General features: G+C 39.4%; 1 protein-coding gene across 1 annotated transcript in view; it reads left to right on the top strand.

Annotated features, from left to right (window-relative positions):
• Positions 1–4,069: 4,069 nt before the first annotated feature.
• GCNT3 (glucosaminyl (N-acetyl) transferase 3, mucin type) overlaps positions 4,070–14,001 on the top strand; it is an 88,672-nt gene continuing 78,740 nt past the window's right edge. The window contains exon 1 of the mRNA XM_047766218.1: positions 4,070–4,155. The gene's annotated coding sequence lies outside the window, so the exon portion shown is untranslated. The remainder of the gene's footprint in view (positions 4,156–14,001) is intronic.

The raw sequence follows: 14,001 nt of genomic DNA, 5'->3' as shown, positions 1-14,001 counted from the left end.
GGATAATCCTGTCCCTTCTCTGGACCCCCTTTCTTCCCCCTCCAACAGCACAAAAATTTTAAACTCATAAGTGGAAGATGTTTATAGTGTAGCCCTTGCTGTGGGTGTGGAGGCATGACACTGAGCATTTTTGAGACAGAAGAAACAGAAACCAGTCCTGGTGACTTGGCACATGCATGTGGTAGGTCAGGTGAATCAAGTTCCTTCCCTCTGTCATCCTACCTTCACAAAAGGCAACGTCTTGATAATGAGAAAGGATGATAAGTTAGGAGTAACGTAAAACAACACAGGGAGGTGGGGCGTGGCAGGACATTTGGGGACAGCATGGGGCACAGTGGACTGAGAAGTTGAAATCAATTAGTGATGAAAATCAGAAAGGCAGTTGGGGGATGGTAGGGTTTTGAATGTTAAGAAGAGGTATTTGGAACTTAATCTAAAAGCAATGAGCCGTCCTGGATGTTGAGAATCTTGAAATGAAACGACCATTTTGTGGTCAGGTGGAAAGTGTGTGCGTGTGTGTGGCATTGGGACCATACCTTAGAATGTAATTGCTAGAAGGGCATGTAGTCCAATTCTTTGGTTGGAAAAGATAACCAAGACTAGGAGAGAGTGAGGGTCTTGCTCCAGGACACACTGGTAGTGGCAGGTGCAGCTGTGGACACACACCTAGGCTGTGTGGCTGAGCGATGCTGTCAGCCTCCTGAATTTCTATAACATGAGAGCTTGGAAAAAGCACTGAGCTTGGCATTAGGAGATCAGGGTTTGAGTTCCAACTCTGAGCTGGTTAAGGCTTTCAAACCCTCCCAGATGGGCAGTTTCTATGCAGTGAAATAGAAACATCGGATTAGAGGGTAGGGCTTGTTCTTTTCTCTACCCTCACAGTCTACATCACTTGGATGTTTTGAGACCTTTTGTCTGTAGTTCCTCACGGAACTCCGAACTCAATTGTGGATGTAGATGGGAGAGGTGTTACTTGATGTTACAGATGAGGAAATCAGGGTTTGGAGAAGGACTAAGTGACTCGTTTTAAGTTATTCGGTGAGTAAAGAGTAGAACCCAAGTTTCGGACTCCTCCTTCAGTGCCCTTCCCACTACATTACACAAATGAAAGAAAATCATTTGCCCTTAGCTACTTGTTCATTAATTGACATTACTGTCAAACAAGATCCACCCACATCTAAGAAGGGGATTGCGTGTGTTTGCTTTATAGGAGGTGGTCAGTATTGTTGGTTAAATAGGAAAGAGAAATGAAATAAGGCTTTTTTTTTTTTTTTGGCCATTTCTAGGGCCACTCCTGTGGCATGTGGAGGTTCCTAGGCTAGGGGTCTAATTGGAGCTCTAGCAGCCGGCCTACGCCAGAGCCACAGCAACTCAGGATCCGAGCCGCGTCTGCAACCCACACCACAGCTCACGGCAACACCGGATCCTTAACTCACTGAGCAATGCCAGGGATTGAACCCACAACCTCATAGTTCCTAGTCGCATTCGTTAACCACTGAGCCACGACGGCAACTCCAAAATAAGACCTTTTTGGAGAAAATAAACCACCTGGCTCTCTGACCTGTTGACAGTATGTATTCTTGCATTCCTTTCTGATCTGTGCATCTGACCTTGTTTATATGGCTTTGGTTGTTACTCTGAATTTGTCCATTAAATTCAGTATGAAAAATGTGTTTATAATGTCATTACCTTGATTTATGACATGTATTTTCAGTTGAAATTCGTGGCCATTGTATTTTGATGGATAGAATAACTCGGGGGCGGGGAGAATGCATTGAGAAAGTAAACTTAATGAGTTGGTTGGTGTTCCTTGTAAACTAGCTTCTTGATTAACATAATCTTACAAAGAATTTAGTAAAACTTGACAACCAAGAGTTTGTGGTGAGAGGAAGATGCAGCCTCGGTTGGTTGATCCGGAAGTCTGGAACACAGTTCTGACCTGCCACTCATAGGGCTTTGGAAGCTGATCTACTACTTAGGCTACACCTTTCCTGATAAGTAACACAGAATCCACATGGTTCTCCTTAGAGCAGGATTCTTTGCAGATACAGAGATACTGTGTATATCTTTGGAGCTTTGAGGGCATAGAATGAGGATAACTTAAAATCTTTTTTGGGAAATAAATTCTTTTTTATAGATGAAAAAATTGTTATTTGGCTGCTGCCTGCAGTGACAAGATATGGGAACCTCACTTCCCAGATCAGGAATTGAACCAGGGATGCAGTGGTGAAAGCGCTGAAGCCTAACCATTAGATCACTAAGGAACCCCCTATAAATTGTTTTACTGTTGGGAGACTCAAAGTACTAAGCAAAACTTGTAGACAACAATGGATTATGCAATAAATAGGACATAGTAGGTGATGATCTGGGAGAAGATTAAGTTGGATTCACATTTCATGTTATTGACCAAGATAAATTCCAAGTGGATTGAACCTTTAAATATTAACACCTGAAATAATAAAAGTACTAGAAGAAAACATGGGAGAATTCCCTTATATTTTTAGAGTCAGAAAGATCTTTCTAACTATGAATTCAAAGTCAGAATCCTAAAAGAGAAGGTATGTAACTTGGGCCACATAAGAGAGAAAAAACAAGCCTTCTGATTGGTAAAACAAAAACTGCAAGAAAAGGGGAAAACATGTAGTAACCTGGGGAAAAGCAGCTGTGATTTGAAGCACAGAGTAAGAGCACAAGGCTAATTTTTCCATTATGGCAAGAACTCCTAGAAACTGGGAGGGAAAAGCTTAAAACTCAAAAGAAAAATGTGGAATCCCGTCGTGGCGCAGTGGTTAACAAATCCAACTAGGAACCATGAGGTTGTGGGTTCGGTCCCTGCCCTTGCTCAGTGGGTTAATGATCCGGTGTTGCGGTGAGCTGTGGTGTAGGTTGCAGACGCGGCTCGCTCGGATCCCGAGTTGCTGTGGCTCTGGCGTAGGCTGGTGGCTACAGCTCCGATTCAACCCCTAGCCTGGGAACCTCCATATGCTGCAGGAGCGGCCCAAGAAATAGCAACAACAACAACAAAGACAAAAAAAAAAAAAAGAAAAATGTGCAAAGAATGTGAACAAACTGTTCACAGGAAAAAGAAATAAAAATGATTCTAAGATAACTAGAAAGGTAGGGTTCAGATTTACACATAACTAAAGAAATGGAAAATAACACAATGCTGAAGAACCAAATTGGCAAAACTTGCTAAGTTCTGCAACACATGCTGTTGACAGGACAGTGGAAAAATGGGCATTTTCCTACATGGCTAGTGAAAGTGCAAAGTAGTTCGATGTTGACAGTATCAAAGTTATGTGTACAACTCTTCATTTCAGCAATTCAATTTCTGGGACTTTGTCTTGCAGATAAATATGTATGCTTGTCTGACATTATATACCAAGTTACTGATTATAGTATTCTTGGCAGTAGGGAAGATTAGAAACCAAAGGCCTTTCAGTAGAGGACTATCCATGGTACATAGACACAGTAGAAACTGAAGCTGTAGAAGAGAGAATATTTACGTGGAAAAATGTCCAAGATCTATTAATTTGGAGTTCCCTTGTGGCAGAGTGGATTAAGGATCAAGGATTGTTACTGTAGCAGCTCTGGCAAGGGTTTGATCCCTGGGCCAGGAACTTCCACATGCCATGGGTGTGGACCAAAAAAAAAAAAAGTCTATTAATTAAAAGACAAAGGAAACAACCCCACCAACAAAAGTCAAGGTAGAGACCAACAAAATGCTTTGTGTAAAGGGAGGGTCATAAGCATATATTAATATATCTTGTCAACACATAAAGTAATACCTATGACAGGAAACTAATAAACGTAGTTCTCCAGAGAGGATGTGGGAGCTGGGTGATGGAGAAGGGTCGGTAGCAGCAGGACTTTTCACTGTATACCTTAAACACTTCTACAATGAGATGCTAGATGGAAAAGAGCAGAATGTACACTGCCTTGTTAAGTGATTTTAAAGTGCACACTGAAACCATTATCCAGGTCTGGAAATAGAAACTGCATCACCCTATGAGCCTTCTCCTCCCCAGCACAACCTAAGATAACCACTGTCCTGATGATTATGGTTAGCACTTGCTTGCTTTATGGTTTTATTGCCAAGGTACACATTGCTAAACACTGGGAATGGTGGAGTTACTGGTTAACACCACATGTTCTGTGAGTATATTATGTATCCTTTTGTAATGAGCTGCTTCTGTTAGACTCATTCAAGTTGTACATAGCTATAGTTTGTTTACTGAATTATGGGTACATTCTTATACTTTCTAAATACGCTATGATTTATATATTCTATTGCTGGTGAACTTTTAGGTTGTGTCCTGTTTAGGACTGTTTCTTAGAAAATTAAAAAAAAATGTATTTGGTATTTGTCTGTGGTGCTGGGCTCATTGTTCCCCAAACCCTTGGAATTTCCTGAGTAATAAGAGCAATGCGAGCATTTTTTGTTGTTGTTGTTCTAATATTGGGTCTCTTTCCCTTTGTAGCTTCAGAGCCATAAAGGCAAAATGGGTGTCATCTCATTCATAGCAAATCCTTTTCTACCATGACTGGTTTTATGTGAATGAGGTGACTTTTAGAAAGTCCTTTATGGATGGGGGTTGGTTGCTAGGCAAATCAACCATATATTTAGAGTGTTGGAATTTTCAGCTCCCGCCCCCAATCCTAGCTCTCACCTCCAAGGAATGGGGAAGGTTGAATCAATCCCCAATGGCCCATAACTTAATCAATGGTGCTTATGCAATGAAGTCTTCATAAAACATAAAAGGAGGGGGTTCCAAGTTAGGGAGTCAGACCACTTCCACGTGCCACCCTGCAGGGTCCCAATACCATGAGGACTGAAGCTCCTTGGTTGAGGACCTCATCCTATGTATAGATTCATATGGCTGTTGACTTGTATCCTTTGATATTCTTTCTAATACGTAGTAATCTAGTGAGTAAATGGATTTCCTGAGTTCTGTGAGCCAGTAAATACATTGAGCCCAAGAAAGCAGGTTGTGGGAACCTCTGATTTATAGCCAGTTGGTCAGAAGCACACATAGCTGGACTTGTGAATGTGCTGTGAAGTGGAGGGCAGTTTTGTGGAACTAAGCCCTTACCCTGTGGAGTCTGATGCAATCCCTGGGCAGATGGTGTCAGAATTGAGTTGAATGGTAGGACACCAGCCCGTTCCAGAGAATTGCTTGGTATGGGAAAAACCCTTCCCATACATTTAAATTAAGTCTACAGAACTTACAGGAGCTGTTGAAGATAAGGCTCCTGAGAATATTTTCGTATATGTATCTTGGTAAACAGCTTTCTGTTAGTTATATACTTAGGAGTGGAATTGTTGAGTCAGAGTATGAATATGTCAACTTGAGTAGACATTGCCAAACTGTTTTCGTTGTGGCTGTACCAATTTATAGTCCAACCAATGGTGTAGGAGAGTTTACTTCACATCCTCACCAACCCTTGGTATTGTTAGTCTTTAAAACTTCAGCCAATTAGAAGATCTGTAATGGTATCACTTGGTGGCTTTAATTGCTCTTCTTCTTTAGCTAAAGAAGCTGAGCACACTTTTGTATTTATTGGCCAGTTGGATACCTTATCTTGTATCCAAATACCTGGTCTCTTACTGTGTTCTTCCTCTTTATTTATTGTCTTTTTCTTCTCGTGGTGAAATGTTCTGTTAAATTGCAAATGTTATATTCGCCTTTCAGCAAGTGGTTAAATTCTCATTCTTTCTCCCAGCCTCACTTTCTTCACTTGGTAACATCATGCATGCTGTTTCGTATCTTGTCCTTGAAAAAATATGATTGACCTGGGAGTTTCTGCTGTAGCACAGTGGGTTAAGAATCTGACTGCAGTGGCTTGGGTTGCTGAAGAGGCATGGGTTCGATCCCTGGCCAGGCACAGGGAGTTAAGTTGCATCTGTAGTTTGGACTGAATCCCTGGCCCAGGAACTTCCGTATTCCATGGGGGTAGTAGCAATTAAGAAAAAAATGCAGTTGACCCTTGAACAACATGGGGCTTAGGGGTGTCCCACTAGTAAGAAATCCACATACTGTTACCTGTCTCAAAAACAAAGGAATTGATAAATGATGCAGTCAAGGGCAGGACGTGGAAACAGTTGGGATAGAATCAGGATTCAAACTCTACTTCTTCTGTTACCAGTTTTTGTGATCTCTCATCAGATATAAACTTTCCTCAACACTTAGCTGATTTGTATGTTCATCTGTAAAATGAAAATACAGGTAGTATTTATTGAAAAAAATTGACCCAGAGGAGACCCATGCAATTCAAACCCATGTTGTCCAAAAGTCAATCGTATATCCTGAGACCCTTTCCATTATTAGTACATGAAAAACTGCTCCCTGCTTTTTATAGCTGTATTGTGTTCTTATAGCAGTTTACCATCCTTGATTTTAAAAAAATCATTTAAGTATAATTGATGTACAATGTTGTATTAATTTCTACTGGACATCAGTGTTTCAGTTATACACATTCTTTTTCATACTCTTTTCCATTTTGGTTTATCACAGGTCATTGAATATATATGGCTCTTTGTGCTGTACAGTAGGATCTTATTTATCCATTCCGTATATAGTAGTTTGCCTCTGCTAACACCAACCTCCCACTCCCCACATTCCCGTCCTTAGCAACCACAAGTCTTTTCTGTATGTCTGTAAGTCTATTTTTTTTTTTTGTAAAAGTTCACTTCTGTCATACTCTAGATTTCACATACATGTGATATACATTATTTGTCTTTCTTTTTGACTTCACTTAGTATGATAATCTCTGGTTGCATCCATGTTGCGCAGATGCCATTATTTTGTTCTTTTTAATGACTGAGAAATACTCCACTCTATGTATGTACCACATCTTCTTTATCCATTGAGTTCTCAATGGACGTTTAGGTTTGTCCATGTCTTGGCTATATGTGACTAGTGCTGCAGTGAACATGGGGTGTATACATCTTTTTGAATTACTTTTTTTATCCAGATACATGCCAAGAAGTGGTATTTTTGGATCATATACCATAATTTATTTTAATTAGTTTTATTTTTTAAAAAAAATTATTGGCATATAACTGGACCACAGAAGAGAGAGAAAAAAACAAACCTTCCGATTGGCAAAACAAAAATTAGAAGAAAAGGAAAAAAGCAGATATCAACCTGGTGAAAAATAGCCATGACTCAAATCAGAGAGTAAGAGTAAAAGGCTAATTTTTCTATTATGGCCAGAATGCCTAGAAACTGAAAAGGAAAGGATTAAACCTCAAAAGAAAGATGTGCAAAGAATGTGAACAGACTGTTCACAGGAAAAAGAAATAAAAACAGTCCTAAGATACTTGGAAAAGTAGGGTTCAACTTTACACATCCTTAAGGAAATGGAAAATAACATGATACTAAAGAACCAGATTGGCAAAAATTGCTAAGTTTGGCAACACATGCTGTTGACAGAGCAGTGGGAAAATGGGCATTTTCATACATGGCTAGTGGAGGTGCAAAGTGGTTCTATGTTGACCATTTCTAAGTTATACGTGCAGCTCTTCATTTTAGCAATTCAATTTCTGGGACTTTATTCTACAGATAGATATGTATGCCTGTCTGAAATTGGTAAACCAAGTTACTGATTATGGCATTCTTGCAAATGGGGAAAGATGAGAAACCAAATGTCCTTCGATAGAGGACTAGCCATGGTACATAGATACAATGGAAACTGCAGATGTAAAACAGAATGTTTATGTGGAAAGGTGTTTAAGATCTATTAATTTGAAGTTCCCTTGTGGCAGAGTGGATTAAGGATCAAGGGTTGTTACTATAGCAGCCCTGGCACGGGTTTGATCTCTGGCTCAGGAACTTCCACATGCCATGGGTGTGGACAAAAAAAAAAAAAAAAAAAAGTCTATTAATTAAAAGACAAAGAAAACAACTCTGCCAACAAAAATCAAGGTAGAGACTAACAAAATGCTTATTTCTTGTGTAAAAGGAAGGGGAGTAATAATATATTGACATACCCTGTATACACATGAAAAAATTTCTGTAGCAAGAAACTAATAAAAGTATTTCTCCATCAGAGAGTGTGGTAACTGGATGGTAGATGAGAATGGTGTCTGGCCTCAGGATTTTTCTCTGTATACTTTAAACACTTTTACAGTGAAATGATAGACAAGAGCAGAATGTATACTGCGTTGCTAAATTATTTAAAAGTGTACACTGAAACCATTATCCAGGTCAAGAAATAAAAACTGTATCACCCTATGAGCCTTCTCCTCTCCATCACGTCCTGTCACCTGAGATAACCACTGTCCTGATTATTACGTACAGCACTTATTTGCTTTATGGTTTTATTGCCAGGAGTGTGCCCTGGGGCAGGAGTGTGGGTTCCACTGTCTCACTGGCCCACTTTATTTAGTGCTGGTGTGGCTTCAGGCCAGGGCCTTGGCTGCTTGACTGCTGCCTGACCAGGAGAAGTATACACACCTCATAGGATGTGGTGATAGGCCATGAGAGTTTCTGCAAAGCAGGCAGCTCTTTTTAAAATTTTTTTAAAATTTTATATTGGAGTATAGTTGATTTACAATGTTGTGTAATTTCAGTATAGAAAAGTGAATTAGTTATACATGTATATGTATTTATTCTTTTCCCAAATAAGTTATTAACAGAATATTGAGTAGAGGTCCCTGGCTATACAGCAGGTACTTGTTGGTTATCTATTTTATATACAGTAGTGTATATATGTTAATCCGAAACTCCTAATTTATCCCTCCCCCAGCCATGTTTCCCCTTTGGTGACCCTAAGTTTGATTTTGTAATCTGTGAGTCTGTTTATTTTGTAAATAAGTTCATTTGTGCTATTTTTTTTTAGATTCCATGCGTAAATGGTATTTGCCTTTCTCTGACTTATTTCATTTAGTATGATAATCTCTTGGCCAGTCCATGTGGCTGAAAATGGCACTATTTCATTCTTTTTTAATGGCTGAGTAATATTCCTTTGTATATATATGTACCACATCTTCTTTATCCATTCCTCTGTTGATGGGAATTTAGGTTGTTTCCATTGGCTAATGTAAATAGTGCTGCAATGAACATTGGGGTGCATATATCTTTTTTAATGTTTTCTCTGGATATATGCCAGGTGTGGGTTTGCTGACTCACATACCATAATTTTAACTAACTTTAATTAGATCCTATTGATGGACACTGAAGTATTTCTACTCCTTGGCAACTATTTATTGCAAACAATGCTTCAATATTTTTATGCGTATTGAAGTATTTCTGTAGGGTTGGTTCCTAGAAGAAGTAGCACTGCAGGTCAGAGTAGTTGCATCTTTTATGTTGATAACTAGTGTCACATAGCTATCCATAGAGGCTTCCCTGCTTACCATCTGCACAATCTCATTTGTGTGGTTCTGTCTTTTCAAATCTAATAGGTAGACAACAAATGGTGACTTACTGTAGTTTAAAAAACTTATTGTGATATGACTGACATGCAATCATGTGCATGTATTTAAAGTTTTGAGTACTTCCCATCATAGCTCAGTGGAAACGAATCTGACTAGCATCCATGAGGACTCAGGTTCAATCCCTGGCCTCGCTCAGTGGGTTAAAGATCTGGTATTGCTGTGGCGGTGGTGTATGCTGGCTGCTATAGCTCCGATTCAACCCCTAGACTGGGAACCTCCATATGCTGCTAGTGTGGCCCTAAAAAGACAAAAATAAAGTTTTGATGTATGGCAACATTTGTGAAACCATCACCACAATCAAGCGAATGAGGATTTTCATCATGACCCCAAATTTTCTCCTGTCCTTTAGTATTCCCTTCATCTTCCCTTGCTACTCCACTCCCTCCCTCCCTAAGCAACCAACGATGGGTTTTCTTTCACTATAGATTAGTTGGCATTGACTAATTTGCACATTTAACCATTGAAGGACATTTGGGTTGTTCACAGTATATTTTTTCACTATTACCAAAACCATTTTAAGCATTTACATACAAGTCACTGTATGGACATGTATTTTCCTTCTGGGTAAATACGGAGGAGTGAAATAAATGGATTATATCATATAGCTGCTAAAATTGTTTTCTGAAGTAGTTGTACTCTTTTTCATTTCATTGAGAGTTCGTTTTTCCACATAGTTAACACCTAATGCAACATTTTTCATTTTGACCACTTGAATAAGAGTATAGTGGTATCTTGTGGCTTTAATCTACATTTTCCTAATGATTAAGCATCTTTATGTACTTTTTTTGCCACTTGTATATCTTTTTTGGTTAAGTGTTTCAATCTCTAGCCTATTTTTAATTTGGGCAGTTTTCTTATTACTGAACTGAGAATTTTTTCTAATATTTTCTGAATACAAGTCCTTTTTTTTTTTTTTTTTTTTTCCCTTTGGCCACTCCTGCTCCTGTGGCACACATGGAAGTTCAAACACCAGGGGTTAAACCTGAGCTGCTACAATGGCACACTGGACCCAACCTGCTGCACCACAAGGGAACTCCCAGAATATAAGTCCTTTTAAAATATCTTCTTTTTAAAGATTTCCCTCTTATCTGTGGCTTGTCTCTTATCAGTATCTTTCAGAGAGCAGGACTATTTAGTTTTGAAGATCAAATTTATCAGTTTTCTTTTATGTATTGTGATTTCAATGTCCCGTTGAAGAATTTTTGCCTAACCCAAGGTCACAAAGATTTTCTTCTATGATTTTCTCTAGACAGGATATTTCTAGACTTTATATGATTTTGAGTTAGAGGTATGTGTACAAACTTTTCTTGTATATAGATAATGGATATCCAAATGTTCGAGGATCACTTTTTGAAAAAGACTATCCTACTATACATTGACCTGGAAAGTGTGTGTGTGTATGTGGTTTTTTGTTTTTTGTTTGTTTGCTTCTTTCTTTCTGAAATAAGTTTTTATGTATGTAAGGTTCTTCTATTCTGTTCCATTGATTATTTTCCTATCTCTATACTAATAAGCTGTTTTTTTATTTATAATTTTTTTAATTTTCCCACTGTACAGCAAGGGGGTCAGGTTATCCTTACATGTATACATTATAATTACATTTTTTCCCCCACCTTTTCTTCTGTTGCAACCTGAGTATCTAGACAAAGTTCTCAATGCTATTCAGCAGGATCTCCTTGTAAATCTATTCTAAGTTGTGTCTGATAAGCCCAAGCTCCTGATCCCTCCCACTCCCTCCCCCTCCCATCAGGCAGCCACAAGTCTCTTCTCCAAGTCCATGATTTTCTTTTCTGAGGAGATGTTCATTTGTGCTGGATATTAGATTCCAGTTATAAGTGATATCATATGGTATTTGTCTTTGTCTTTCTGGCTCATTTCACTCAGTATGAGATTCTCTAGTTCCATCAATGTTGCTGCAAATGGCATTATGTCATTAATAAGCTGTTTTGATTACTGTTGCTTCATGAGTCTTGAAATCAGATAGTGTTAGCCCTTCAACTCTGTTCTTCAAAGTTGTTTGGGATAATCTGAGTCCTTTGAATTTTAGAATTAGCTTGATAATCACTACAAAATAGGCTACGATTTAGATTGGGATTGATGGAAGTGAATCTCTTTTTTTAATTTTAAATGATTTTTATTTTTTCCATTATAACTGGTTCATAGTGTCCTGTCAATTTATACAGCAAAGAGTCACACATACATTTATACATTCCTTTTCTCACAGGATCCTCCATATATACATTCTTTTTCTCACATTACCCTCCATCATGCTCCACCATAGGTGACTAGATATTGCTCCCTGTGCTATACAGCAGGATCTCATGGTTTATCCAAAACAGGTGGCCGCACCTGCAGCATATGGAAATTCCCGAGCCAGAGGCTGAGCCACAGCCACTGCAGAAGCAACACTGAGTTATTTGTTATGCTGCAAGCCACACAGGAAGTCCATGATGGAAGTGAATCGTTACGTCACTTTGGAAAGCTAATGTTTATTGGTTCTTTGACTTTATTGTTGATAAACGTAGAAACTTTGAAGACACTGAATCCATTTATATCCCACCTGACCTATGTGCAATTTTTGTCACATGTTTGAGTTCTTTTTTTTTTTTTGTCTTTTTTTTGCTATTTCTTGGGCCGCTCCCGCGGCATATGGAGGTTCCCAGGCTAGGGGTCGAATTGGAGCTGCAGCCACCGGCCTACGCCAGAGCCACAGCAACACGGGATCCGAGATGCGTCTGCAACCTACACCACAGCTCATGGCGACGCCGGATCGTTAACCCACTGAGCAAGGGCAGGGACCGAACCCGCAACCTCATGGTTCCTAGTCGGATTCGTTAACCACTGCTCCACGACGGGAACTCCACATGTTTGAGTTCTAATTCATTTATAACCCCACAAAGATTGTGAGTGTTTTAAACTCATCTAGATTTATTTATTTTGTGTTCTCCCTTGTTACTTCATTCTTGTATGTCCTCCTTGGATTGAATTTTTCAGCCTGGCGATCATTCCTTAATGTTTCAGTTAGTGGAGTCAGTCAGTAACCTTGTTGGTGTGCATCTAAAAATTATTTTCCTTCCTTTGTTTTTTAATGGCTGTACCTGTGGCATATGGAAGTTCCCAGGCTAGGAGCTGAATTAGGGCTGCAGCTGAGCCCCATGCCACAGCCACCGCCACACCAGATCTGAGTCCCATCTGCCACCTACGCCAAAGCCTGCAGCAACACTGGATCCTTAATCCACTGAGGAAGTCCAGGGATTGAACCTGCATCCTCATGGAGACTATGTTGGGTCCTTAACTCACGTTAACTCACTGAGCCACAATGGGAACTCCTTTTGATTCCTTTTTTTTTTTTTTTGGTCTTTTTAGGGCCACACCCATGGCATATGGAGATTCCCATGTTAGGGGTCGAAGTGGAACTATAGCTGCCGGCCTATGCCATAGCCACAGCAACATGGGATCCAAGGCACATCTGCAACATATACCATAGCTCAGGGCAATGCTGGATCCTTAACCCGCTGAGCGAGGCCAGGAATCGAACCTTCGTCCTTGTGGATGCTAGTCAGATTCATTTCTGCTGAGCCTCGAGCGAGACTACCCTTCTTTTCATTCTTGAAGGATAATTTCACTGCTTATATAATTTTGGGTTGGCAATTACTTTTCCTTCAGAAGTTTGGTGATATTTTCTCCTTTCCCTTATTTTCTGGTCTCTATCATTGAGATTCCAGAGTTCCCATCATGGCTCAGCAGTAACAAACCTGACTAGTATCCATGAGGGCTTAGGTTCGATCCCCGGCCTCACTCAGTGAGTTTAGTATCAATCATTGCCATGAGCTCTGGTGTAGGTGGCAGACATGGCACAGATCTGACATGGCCATGACATAAGCCTGCAGCTACAGCTCCAATTCGTCCCCTGGGCTGGGGTTCGACCCTAAAAGGCAAAATAAACAAACAAATAGATAAAAATAGATTCTATGGTTTTAGCTCTTAGCCTAATTGTTAGGGAAACAACCTTTTTTCTCTGGCTACTTCTTGATTTTTAGGATTTTTCTCTTTGCCTTTGGTTTTTTGGTAGTTTTCCTATCATGTGTCTAGAAAAGGGTTTGGTTTTTGTTTTTTGTTTTTTTTTTTTTAAAAATTCAGCTTGGAGTTTATAAGGCTTGTTGTATTTGTGGATTATGTCTTTTATTGGTTTGGGAGGAATCTCAGGTAATTCCTTGTCAAAAATCACTTCAACTCCTCTCTGGGACTACAGTTAAACATGAGAACTTTTTTCTCTTAGCTCTCATCTGAATTTTCTATCCTGTGACTCTGCTTCAATTTAGATACATTCTTTGGAATATGGGTGGTGGTCTGGAGCCTGCTTATACCAGTTTACAAGAACCTATTATTAAATTTTTATCAAGAAAATTTACGAACTGGTTGTTAAAACTTTGATAACTTGAAATGAGGTATGATAGGAATAGTGATACCATGGAAAGTGGCAAAAACTATAAATTAGAGGTACCCTTCTTCATTTCTCCTCGATTGACAGCATTGTTAATGTATGAATCTGTTTATTT

The sequence above is a fragment of the Phacochoerus africanus genome, chromosome 2 (genome assembly GCF_016906955.1).
Source record: "Phacochoerus africanus isolate WHEZ1 chromosome 2, ROS_Pafr_v1, whole genome shotgun sequence".
Classification (NCBI taxonomy): Eukaryota; Metazoa; Chordata; class Mammalia; order Artiodactyla; family Suidae; genus Phacochoerus; species Phacochoerus africanus.
This window is presented reverse-complemented; position numbering and strand designations above follow the sequence as displayed.